Source organism: Lygodium microphyllum, chromosome 28 (genome assembly GCF_053477565.2).
Source record: "Lygodium microphyllum isolate KBCC chromosome 28, Lygodium_microphyllum_v1.1.10, whole genome shotgun sequence".
NCBI classification, from domain to species: Eukaryota; Viridiplantae; Streptophyta; class Polypodiopsida; order Schizaeales; family Lygodiaceae; genus Lygodium; species Lygodium microphyllum.
This window is the reverse complement of record NC_141162.1, coordinates 14,769,090-14,782,260: the sequence shown is the minus strand read 5'-3', so window position 1 is coordinate 14,782,260 and position 13,171 is coordinate 14,769,090.

Here is a 13,171-nt window from a genome sequence, read left to right as displayed (position 1 = left end):
CGTAGCCAAGGAGCTAATTGCCACTAAGGTCTCCAAAGAACATGCACGAAATTGATTCCTTATTATGTCATATCACAAGATCACCATCCTTTCCACAGACGGAGACATCGAGGAGTTAAAACAACTGGCTCGCATCGACTCCTCTTTCTTGGGAAAATGGTATGCTCTCCGAATTCAATGGGAGCTATAGAGGGATACCAAATCATGACTGATGCTAAGCAACGATGGGCCATCAAAACCTCGGAGTATGACCCCACTTATGTAGCTCCAACCTCCTATAGGGTGTTGACCACCATTTGTGATCGACCCCTAGAAGAGCACCTCCTAAGCCACCCGTATCTAGATGGAATTTTGACCGAGGAGGAGTTACACATTGCCAATCAAGTAAACTTTAGTAACTTCCTCACGGATGTTCTCACCTACATCACTCAAGTAGGCATCTGCCCTTTTAACATGGACCACTATGCTAATTTAGAATAAAATCCAAATTTCTATACTTGGCTCATGCGGAAGTAAAGCCCCAAGAACATGTGCTAAATGCCCTTAACCTCTCAACCTCTAATCCTAGGAAGGATTCTTCTCATTCCCAAGGGGGGAGGGGGTAAGGTGAAGTAAGGTGAAATCAAGGAAAAGTGTCATAAAATTCTGGAAATGAATAGAAATGCTTGAAGGAAAATTCTCTTTTTATGCTTAAAGCATGTTCTTCTTTCCAGAAAAGCATGATTAACTCTTGTTTATCTTCCAATAAGAAAATGTCTTAAGAATGCTAATGGTGAACCATGATATATGACAATAACCTAAAATGGCAGGGCAAGTTAAAGGTAGCAAGCTTCCATTCACAAAGGAAGAACAAGCTAAGTATGGCTTGATGGTAGAAATGAGGGGCTATAGCCAGTTCACATTCAAGCACACCATATGAACCTAGAAGACGCCATCATGGAAGAGCCACCCATAAAGCAACTCATGGAACAGTGCAGCCTACAGAAGTACGTAGAGAAGGCCACTGGGCAACAGGCCGTTGAATACGGCAAGTGCACATAATTTCTGAGGAGCTTCAATGTCAAAAGGAATTGTGGCATGGTGACAATCAGGAAAGGGGAAGAAGCCCACCAAGTAGAGATGGAATTGAGCCATGCAGTGGTGGGGAAGGCCCTAGGTTTGACTAGCAGGACAAAGCGATGCCCAAAGAGGGACATGTATAGCATGCTAGGGATGAATAAGGCCGTTGTATGCACAGTGGATGGGATAAGCTTAGCGGACATCCCAAATCCTGAGATCAAGCTGTTGAGCTGTAGGCAAAGATGGTCCATGCTCTCTTTTCTAGTTAAAGGTACAATGACCTTATGAACGGAATCGAGGTGTCGTTGTTGGAGAGAATTGCAACTGGATCCCCAAATGAAATAGATTGGAACACCTTCATGCAAAAAACTATTGAAAGCTCAACGAAAGCTTTGACCACCAGCACAGTAGTGGGCAGGAGGGGAATCCTCGGCCTCCAGAACAAGATCAACTTGAAAGAAGTCCTCCTCCAAGGCATCCACCATCAGGTTCATCGGTGGAATCCTAACGGCCATCATTTAACAGGAGGCCTTGAAGGGCACGGAGGGAGTTCAAGAGGGAGTAGGGGAAACCCTTGACCGATTGCCTCACCACAAATAGGCACAGTCCAGTGAAAGGACTATAAGTGATAGGGAAGAGCAGGAGATGTAGCCTGGCCAAGGAGAGCCAAAGGTGCTGAAGAAGGAACCCCATCAAAGCTACAAAAGGAGACAAAAAAAAAAGTCAAGGGAGGAATGGGCCGAGCTGAGGAGGGCCCGAAAAGAGTCTAAGAGGGCCAAAGATGAGAGAAAGAGAAAAGCAGATCAAGAGGCATAAGAGTTGAGAAGAAAGGAAGATGAGGACATGGCCGAGGCCATACACAGGTCAGTGGAGGAGACATTGGGCATGGAAGGACCAACCACCATGAGCCCTCGAGGGGAAGGAGAGCCAAGCAACAGTTTCAAGGCCTCAAAAATCAAAGCAGTCCCAATAGTAACGGGCAAGGGTAAGGCCCCAATGCACCCCTTCCCCCAATCTGCATGTCCCACACTTCGACCTCCTCGACCGCCCAAGAAATTGTAGCAGTCATGGACATGAGCAAGTTGATGTCCATGATGCAATTCTTGGTGACAAAGATGTAGGAGATAGCTCCAGATTTGGAAGCAGGCCCCCCCCTTGTAGGAGCCAAAAGACTAATGCTGAATCAAGGCAAGATCCCAAGGGGCAGAAGTTAGAGGCCTCCACAACTACAACATCCCCTACAATATCTGCCACAATGTACAATGACTATGTCAAAGAGCTACTAACGCAACTAGAGAAGGCCAAGGAGGAGAGGAGAGTGGGAATAGCCAAGCTAGAGATCTACACTCAGGTTGGAAGCAACCCGCCAGGCAACAGAGCATCAATGTGAGAAATCCAAGACCTGAAAGAGTAGCTCAAAGCCAAGAAAGGAGAAGAAGGAGAGTGGGAAACAAAGTGGCCCGAGGAGAAACAGAGCTGCATAAGCCTATAACAGCTCAATGAGGAACTAGCAAAGTTGAGTGAGGAGTTGCAAGGGAATATGAACAACATCCTAGAGGCTATGGAAGAGCTAGAGGCCGCAATAGAGGAGAGGGCATAGAGATACCAAAAGGAAATAGAATACTTGAAAAAGAAGACTGCCCTAGAGTTGGTGGAGCAATGGAGACTGGAAAGGGAGATCAAACACTTGGAGAAAGAGAGGGAAGAAACCATCAAGCGAGCAACCCAAAGGCTATAGGAGGAGCTGGAAGATTTGAAACAAGAGGTGGAGGAGATAAAAGCCGTGGCCGAATCGGAGAGACATCGGCAGGAAGGAAACCAAGATGCTCATGCATGGAGGAACGAGAGGCTGTCAAAAACTTCCATGCAGCTCTCCATGGCACAACAAGCCTAGAGGATAGTCGAGGAGTAGTTGAACCATTGGAACAAGGAGAAGATACACATGCTAGATGTGTGGAATGAACAATAGTAGCAAGTGGTGATGATTCTGTCTCAAAGCATGGAGAAGGGCAAGGAGGAGTTGGAAGAAAGGGCCCAAAAGTGGAATGATAACAACTTTGAATGAGTGTGAGAACTTGCTGAGCGCTTGGCCATAACTGAATGGGAGCGGGTGTTGGCAGATGCCAAGCTTGAAGCCGTAGAAGTAAGTTCAGAAGTGCAACGACAAGCCTTCTTGGGAATAGTGCTCCATGTAACACAAGCCGAGGGTGAGGATTCCATGGAGAGGAAGAAAAGGAAGCTAGAATTGACCACCACAGCCTTAAAGTATGGCCTACATGAGTGAGCTCTCCCCACCAGCACCAGCCTAACAAGAAAACAACAATGGCAATATTTGAGGCAAGCCGGCCTCTCCACGGATGATCTGAAGGAGCTAAAATTTGAAGAGCATGAGCCACCTCATCCACCCCTAGCTCAAACCCCACAGGAGAAACCTCCAGAGGAAGGGACGGATCTTGAGCAGGAGCTAGGAGAAGAGCAACATGTTCGGGAGCTTAGCCCACCATTGCTAGATGAACCCCAAGAAGATCCATAAGGTAGCCAAGTACTAGAGCGTGTAATTGCCACTAGGAGAAGAAGACGTGAATTGGTGGAGCAAGTGTAGCAAAGAACTAGAGCGCACAACCCCAATAGCTTCCTGGAGAGCCCATGCCACAACGCGAGGATTGCTATCCTATCAACTGGCCCCAAGAGGTGAAAATTTGGGAGCAAGGAGAACTCCAAACCCTGTCTTTCAAACTATCATTCCTCTACCCATGGGCCCTAGATCGAGTCCTACTAGTGAAAGTAGGGGACATAATAATTCAAATGGACAACAACTTGTCAAATTGATGTGTTGCGGAGCGAAGCATAGTGATCACGTGATGGAGGCAGGAAGCTCTAGACTATTGGTAGGACAAGGTGTACCAGATTCCCAAGACGGTCCAAGGCTTTGAAGCACATCCCAAGTGGTAGAGGAGGATCTGGGACATGAACCTTGATGCATGGATGGCATTTTGTGGCACACTCCTTGAAGAGAGGAACGATCCTATCTACATGCCCTACCCTCGCAAACACGGAGTAGATTACAATAGGAGGAGCATGGTAGATACAACTTCCCCAAAATCTACAATGCCAATGCAGAGAATCCTGAGGAGTGCCTGACCTTCACGACAGGAGACCTCCATCCTTCAATCACACACTTCCTTGAGGATTTCTCATCCTGTCCATACCCCACTTTCATCACAACTTGTAATTATCTTAGGACCATTAGGTTTCTGCTAAAGCAACCGCTAGCCTCGAGGAGGCCCACCTACCTCCACTCTTTTTTTATCTCAACCTAGGAATAGATAGTTGTGCCATGGCCTTGGTTAAAGATGAGGGCTACGTTGTTACCCGCTTTTTGTATGAAGGTGCTCAAAGACATGAACAATAGCCGGTTTACCAGATGTGGACACCCCTTTTTGTCAACCACACCTTTAAACATCAGGGCTAATCTCAAGAGCTATATGCAAAGTCGTGCCTTTTTGAGAAAATCCCTTAGGCCACCCCATGATGCATCATGATAAGAGGACCAGGGTACAACCTAGGAGCACCACCATAGCTATTTATAAATATATCAAAAAGAAAAGAGAAGAAGAAGAAAGAAAGCAAAGATGATAAGTGACGACATCACAATAAACAATAGTTTACACCACATAGGCCATAGTCACTACACTTAGGGGTTCTCAAGCATCCGGTGTCTTTAGTCAATCAGCTCCATCCCTAACCCCCTAGCCTCATTTTGATTCCCCACTTCACACTTAGGGAAAATCAAGGGCAGGATATACCTAGGGAGGTAACACTCACCTATGGTTAGACTTGTCACCCTAAGCTACACGCACTGCACCTCCCTTGTGCACAAACTGGGTCCTTAAGTGAGGTACAACACCCAGGCTTTCGACCCAACTCCCAGTCCCACTAGCACAAGCACAATGCACCATACGACAATGCAAGCACACCCCTAGGTAGTGCACATTCTTTTCTTTTTAGGTACAAATAGGGCTCCAACTTCGGAGGCCCCATCATCGATGTAATGCGCTCTCGGCCTCCACCACCTTAACCGAGTGATCCATTTCTTTTGAAGACCAATTCCCCTGAGACCCCATCATCTTCAACTCACATATCCATCCTTTCTCATCAAACCTTCATCAGCTCAAAATTGCAAGTGTCCTAAAACTAGCACCCACCTAAGAGAGGGGTCATCTTATGCGACAACGTCACCATGCATGCAAAACAAGAGGCAGACCCACAGTCAAAAAGTGAATGAAGAAGCTCATTTGGAACAGCACAGGAGAAGGCAAACATAGAGGGCCAAAAGACGGATCCGTCCAACACCATCCTGAATTTCAAAGACATATCTGTCCACCCGGCATTCTCTAAGCATGGATCCGTCTAACACAATCGTCAATTTCAAAGACAGATCCGTCCACCTGCCATTCTCCAAGCAGGAATCCATCTAACACCATTGTCAATTTCAAAGACACGTCCACCCGCCATTCTCCAAGTAGGGATCCGTTTAACACCATCATCAATTTCAAAGACAGATCCACCCACCTGCCATTCTCCAAGCATGGATCCATCCAACACAATATTAAATTCAATGACAGATCCACTCCACACCATCCCCTGCAAGGGCTTGTATACAAACTCAAAAAAGCCATCCAACTACATCCATCCCACCTTCCAACCACTACACATCAATGCCATGGGATTCGCACTTAACTAGGAAGGGGTAATGTTAACCTCAGCACAAGAAGAAAGCTGAGAAAGAAAAAAAGCACAAGTTGGGTAGACTAAAAGAGGTGGAGCAAGAAGGGAAATGGCCAAAAGTGCAAGGGCGGCCTCAAAAGCTAAGTCAAACGTAGAAGCACATTTTTAAAATGCAAAGGCGTCACCAAAATTTTGTAAAAGAGCTCCAGACTCTCTCCTGTGCAAATTGTAAAGGATAGAAGCACATGGGTAAAGAGAAAGAGAAACTAGAAGGGAATGGGAAAGGAGGACCTTGCCATGATGGCTGGTCATGTAAAAAAGGAGATGGGTGCCCAAAGGGATGAGGGCTTTGTATATAAACTCAAAAAGAAAATGAGAAGCTCGTTCTTTGGTATGTGGCAAAGTGGACTCTTCTTCTTCTCTCCTTCTCTTCTCTTGCTTCTTGCTTGCTTGTGAGTGATTGAGGGAGGGAGTGTGAGTGAGCGAGGGAGTGACTGTGTGAGGGTGTGAGTGTGTGAGGGTGAGGGATTTTGGAGATGAAGCCCTCCACCATCTCCTCTCTTCTTCTTCTCTTCTCTTCTCTTCTCTCGTCTCACGTGTGCCTATGGAGGATGGAGCCTGGAGGGAGAGGCTTGAGGATGCTTGAGCTTGCATCATGAATCATGGAGCTATCGGAGTGCTGGAGAGAGGAAGAAACTCAATCGGGCATCAAGGTAAGCTCAGAGAGGGATAGCGTGTCGGATATGTGAGAGGTAGCCATTAGTGCTCTCTTGAAACACTTGAAGGAATAAGTGATCTGTACGTCTTCATCTTGGCTATTGAGCGAGAGCTCCCTTTACAAATAGGCCCAAATTTGACATATTAAATGTTGAATTCAACTCAACCTTGAAATCAGTAATGCGTGTCTCATTAGGACCAATGAGCAACATGTCGTCGGAAAAAACCATAATGATTAAAGTCACATTACCCTCATGTTTGACATATAAGGTGCTCTCAGTGGGACTATTCTAAAGACCACATGGAGTGAAATATTCTATATATTCTTATACCAAGCTTAAGGTGCTTGTGTCAAACTATACAATGCCTTTTTTCATTTGCACACTTTGTTTTCTTGCCCTCTTTGCACAAAACCACGAGGCTAAAAAGCATGGACTTTCGTTAAGACATGCAAGAATTCCAAAATTTAAGAATTTAAGAAAACAAGAATGCAGAAATTCAAGAAGTCATGAAATAAAAGTGCAAGCACTAGAAGCAAGGGTATACTAATGTTTGAGCTGCACCAATATTATTTTTTAGGTCAACATTTTTATTTTTTGGATACTTGTAAGATTTTCAAGGATAATATGTTATAAATATATTTTTAAAGAGAGTTGGGGTTTCTCTCATGCAAATTGTAGAAAAATTTTGAGTTATGATGGTCAACCAGAGTGGACATTAGGTGTTGCGGCCATGGAACTTTGGTTAATTTTAGACTGGGAAAGATCTATTAAACGAAGAAGCATGCATAAATCAAAGAAAGACTAGTTTTGGACCAAAAAGAAGGGTAGAGTATTATAATTGGGTTCAAATACACTTATCAGAGATAGAATACCACAATAATCGAACCTATCACAAGGAATTTCATATTGACGATTCATTACTTCATTGCACAAAAGAACAGAAAGAACTTTGGGCAAAGACAGAATTCGGAACAAAAGATTCATTGTACTTCATTATTACCCTTGGAATATAGAATGACCATTGCCATTATTATTGACACAATAGAGCACATTAGAATACAAGAATCAACTTTGCTCAATTAGCAGACAGATAACAACACACATGAATCCAGACATGACTCTTGACTCTTCTATATATGCCTCTTGACTCCTTGGCATTTGGTACAGCCCAACACATGGCATACCTTGGTGGACTTGAATCCATTCGTACTCCTTGTAGATAGAATTATGTGGCCCAATGATTGTTCTAGTCCATGACTTGATGTAGTCACCACCACTAACATCAGGAGTCAATCATTGATGCCACCTTGATCATCTAGAGTCATTTCATCTCGACCTCTACTATGCTAAGGGAGCCAAAAAAGGAACATGCCGACTAGGAGGATGAACAACAATGAGTATCAGACCCAAAATAGAAACTTAAGGGACGAAAGGAGGAGGATGTGAATTTTGGACCTTTGATGTCTAGTAGGAAGATGAGATAAGGGTGGAAAAATGGATGGTAATTTAGATGATGGTCAATGTGGTTCCACCAACAACAGAGGTTGTGGAACATTAAAGAAAAACAACTATGCTACCAAGATTTCAAGGTATTGAGCACCTTGACAAATCTCCCATAGTAGGTCATTCCATTGAATGAGATCAATTACCAAACTTTTCTCCACATGATCCACTTTCTAAAGCTAGCGCATTTGTTCATCCATGAAAGTAAAAATTTGCTGGAGCCACTTTGATGACAAGGCCTTTGATTGAGTAAGTTGGCCATGCAATTGTACTAGTTGAGAGTGCTTTCAGACATTGATCGAAGGGTTGGAATCATTGTTGCTTTACACCTAGATGACCTAGTTGAGCTGGACTAGGAGCATTGCCAGACTTTTTGCCTTGTCAAGTAGATGGACCTTTCAGAATTGGGATCCGATTAAAGACTTATTCTTCCTATCAGCAAATACTTCACTTCAGCTTCTACATTGGACAAGAATAGGAGGGCATCAGCTTCCAACACTCAAACATGATCATGTAACTGCATGCTTTGCTACTCTAAAACTCAACAATGTTCCATGAGTAGCTCTAGTTGCGGGTCAACCAAACTGCCACTAGTAGATCGATCAAAGGTATTTGGCAAGGAAGCCAGAGCTGATTTATCATCATTGTCGCTAAGGGTGATGGGCTCCTCCAAGATTGGCATCTTTCCTTTACCTGTAGCTATTGCTAGAGTCACCTTAGTAGAAGTCAGATCCAACGAATTGGTCCGAATGTGTAGAGTCTTGAAAGGAATCTTGAAACCCAAAGTAGCCCGAAGTTGAGCCATCGATCTTGTAGATGGATTGATACCTGGTGTTGAGGCTAAAGTTCTTGTACCTGTAGAAGCCAAAATTGGTGGAGAAGGACTAAAAAGGCCAAATGGCCTAGGAACTTGATGGTGGGATTGTGCATTAGCATCCATGCTATCGTTGTGAGCCCAGAACTAATGCACTACCACATCCTAGTCCTCTCTAATCTACTCTTGGTAGGACTATTGAAGACCTTCCAAAATATAAGCTCGGTGACATCGAGGCATCTTTCGCTTCAACATCAACGACCCGAGCATGCAAGATAATAGCCTCTTGTGCAAGCTACTCCCGAATAGCATCTGCAAAATCAAGTTGAGCAGCATGATAGGCAACTGGGCACCGGTGTCGCTCTTGCGCATCCTCTTTGCTGGCAACGGACCTGCTCTCACAGGGTAGCGTTCTCCTCTCGTACCACCATGACTTCTGTGCATAGCAGGTTCAGCTCCTTTTTGGATTGTGGCACGATGACCATGCTGAGGGGCAAGGTACCCCCTCGCAGCGCTATGCCATATCCAAGTTGAATTTCTTTAGGAAGGTCACAAAGGGACCCGAACGAGCCGTAGTAGTCGTAGCATCAGACTTGGTGCCAGCCATTTGGGAAATCGACTCTTCTCAAGTCCACTTCACCCTCGCATAGAGCCCTTGCTTGAGCATTGTGATGCGGGTCTTGAAATCGAGCTTGTTGCTAATGGACCTTGATCCTAGCAAAGCACTAGTCAAGTGGGCTCACTCTAGATGCAGGTTGACACCGTCCTACTCTGCTCCTAGTCGTTCCTGACTCTTGTCCTCAGCGGTAGGTTCACATAGACCACCATATCTCACTTTCACATTCAAAGAGATTGCATATGTAGCAGTGCCTTGAGATTGAGTCTAGGACTGTTACTCAGTCCTAGTGGCTCTAGCCTTGCCAATTGGACTAGGTGATCTTGGAGCCTCCAAACGAGTATGCTCCAAATGAGGTTGGGGCTCCTCAGCCCTAGGCATAGGGAATCAAAACGTAAAGTCCTAGCTGCACATTACCCGCATGGTTCTAACAGCAAAAGAACTTACTTTCCTTGCTTGCATTCATGAGCATCCTTCCAGCACCACCTTTGATCATTTTAAGTGCGAGTTATCCTCCAAGTAGAACATGGAGGTGATTCTTGGAGACATTGAAGGACTTGTTGGCCTGTAGGTATAGTGTCTCCAAGAAAAATTTCATGAGCATCCTTCCAGCGCCACCTTTGATCATTTTAAGTGCGAGTTATCCTCCAAGTAGAACATGGAGGTGATTCTTGGAGACATTGAAGGACTTGTTGGCCTGTAGGTATAGTGTCTCCAAGAAAAATTTGAAAACCTCCTACTTGGCTTTGTTGGTTTCTTGCATCCCACTGAGCATATACTTGCCCAACACACAAGGGAAAAATAAGGCATCCATTTGTGGAATGCTATGAATAGTGGGTAGTTCCTTGTCACCACCAATAGGCTACATCAATCATTCTTGGAGTTGTTGCATAGTAAGCTCATAGTGAGCTTAGCCCAATTTCACTATAGGGCCCTAATGTAGTTGTGCAAAGATGGCCTTAGCCTCTGGATGTGCAAGGATCATGCTCCACATCAAGGAGATGAAGATCTCCAAGCACAGAGAACATGCCCATGGATAGATGGCCTCCAGGTGCTCAGGAAGCATAGGGGCCATCGTGTTGAGCATGACTGCATTGCCTACCATGGCATTAGGAAAGATCATGTAGAAGAAAGGCATGCAAGAAGAGAGGGCAAAGAGCGACAAGAGAGAGCAATCACAAAGTTGCAAAAGACAAAGCAGCCCAAATGTGAATGAATATTTGAATGTCACTCTTCTAATGATCGAGGGTTGAAAAGTACACACCAATGCATGTTGGCATCAACCACTTGGTCCTCGAGGCATAATAAGTACCACTCATAACATAAAGCCTCATATTATCGCCAAAAAGAGTGACCACCCAAAGTAATGAATAAGGGCCACTAATGCCTACCACTAGGCTATACAAACCAGAAGTGGAGCCACTTGTACTATAATTGGTACAACCATTGAAACCATATAATTCAGAGAGTCAAAAGACTCGAAAAAATCCACAGACAAGGGGAAAGGACACAACAAGCCCTCTATTGATAATGCCACAATCAAAACCCATTGTGATAATATGCAAGATGAAATCTCCTTAAATATCTTTAAGGTAAAAGGCATTAGAGTCGGTGTTGCAGAATACCCAAAATGGTTTGGTCTAGTTAAATTTGAGTTTCTTCGATAGTTTTCCCATTCGAGTGTTGAAAACCAAGACTATTTGTCCCCATATAAAGAGCTGCTTCTTTGACAAGTGACCCATATGGTACTCTTGCCCCATAGTTACGCATGGGATAGCATATAAGAACTCCAGATCCCTAGCTAGACTAGAATTTCTAGCTCGAAAGGGAGGGACTTCTTTGGAAGGAGTTGATTTGAGATCTACATGCTAGCTAGCTTGAAAGCCAATTTATATGGGGAAAGACTAATGTCCACTTTATGTGAAGGCTTGTAAGCCCACAGTGTGCTCGAAAGTTTAGTATCCCAATCTTTTGATGATGCTCCACTAGCTTGGTGAGAATGTTGTACAAGGTTTTATTGGTGGACTTGGCCAATCCATTGACATGAGGATAGTAAGGTGAAGATTTATTGTTGATTACTAAGAAGAAGGTAGTCAATTGTTTAATTACTTTATTGATGTAATGACTATGCTAGTCAATTGTTTAATTACTTTATTGATGTAATGACTATGCTAATCACTCACCAACTCCACTAGATAGCCATATCAGATTAGGATAAGGATATCCTTAAGAAGATAAGAAATGATAGAGTTTATTGAATTATATTTGAAAGCTCATGCCTCCACACCATTTGATATAATAATCAGTGGTGGCTATCAAAATGAATCTATTCTTGGTGCGGACTGCTATATTGGCTTGATTGAACCAATGAAATCAAGCTCTCATTTCTAAAATGGTTCCAATGGAAGTATGCGATGAAGAGGGAGCCTATCTTGGGCTAGAGGTTACCCTTGCCACTAACAAGAGTCACATTGGCGGATCCATTTTTGCACATCACCATGCATCGTAGGTCACCACAACTTGGCCTACTAGATTTTCCAAATGGTCACCTATATCAAGAAACGACCCCAATAGACTCCTTAACTACTGATTGTGAAGCACCAAATGCTTCCGTTGATCCATTGCTAAGTGATATGGAGCTTCTTCCAATGTGAAGAAAGTAATAATCTCCTCATACCAAGATCATGGAGGATTCACAAGCCCTTGTGCCGATTTGACAACTATTGTAGTGACAAAGAGTTGAGGATAAGGAAAATCATCATCCACACCTACCAAAACTTCATCGAAATCCACATGAGAAAGAAAATCAGCAACCACATGCTAAAGAATAGGCCGGTGAACAACCTGAAATTGAACTCTTGAAGTATGAGAATCCACTGGAGCTAGGAACATTGTGAAGGTAAACGAGATAAACCAATGTGGAATGATCCACATGAAAGACAAATGGATTACCCAACAAATAGTGCCAACACTTCATGATCGAATAGATAATCCCTAAAAATTCCACTTTTGTGACAAAATAATTCCTTTTAGCCATATACAATTGCCATCCAGCTTAGTGAATAGGCCGAAACTAACCGTTGGAATCCTCCTGCATATCAGAAGATTGCTAATAGCACAATCTAAGGCATCCACCATAAAGACATAGAACTCCTTATTCTAGTCCGAAAGGATGAGAATTAGAGCCTTTGATAGCATTAATTGCAATACTTGGAAAGCCAAATCTATAGTATCATCCCATTGGAATAAAATTTTGGAATATGGGCCAACTTATTCAAGGGAACAACAACATGGGCCAACAACAATAGATGTCACCCATGCTAGTGAATGTGCCCTAGAGACCACAAATTGTTGAGGGAGAGGTGGGGACTTCCACTTGCATGACTATTGCCACCTTTCATAGATCAACAATAATTCCATCTCTTGAAATGACATGTCCCAGAAGCATACCTCCCTGGACATCAAACACACTCTTCATTGGGTTAAGACTAAGGCTAATCTCTAGACATTGGATCAAGTAGAGCTGTAGATGGTAGAGGTGTAAGTGCATAGCTTCAAACACACTAAAATCATCTAGGAATATCCTCATAAAATTAGTAAGGCATGGCTAAAAAATTTCTTGCATGTCCCACTGAAAAGAAACCAAGGCATTATCAAGGCCAAACCACATGGCTATGCAAACAAACACTTCACAAGAAGTGATGCCAGGAGGCATATTTCACGGTGGATTCC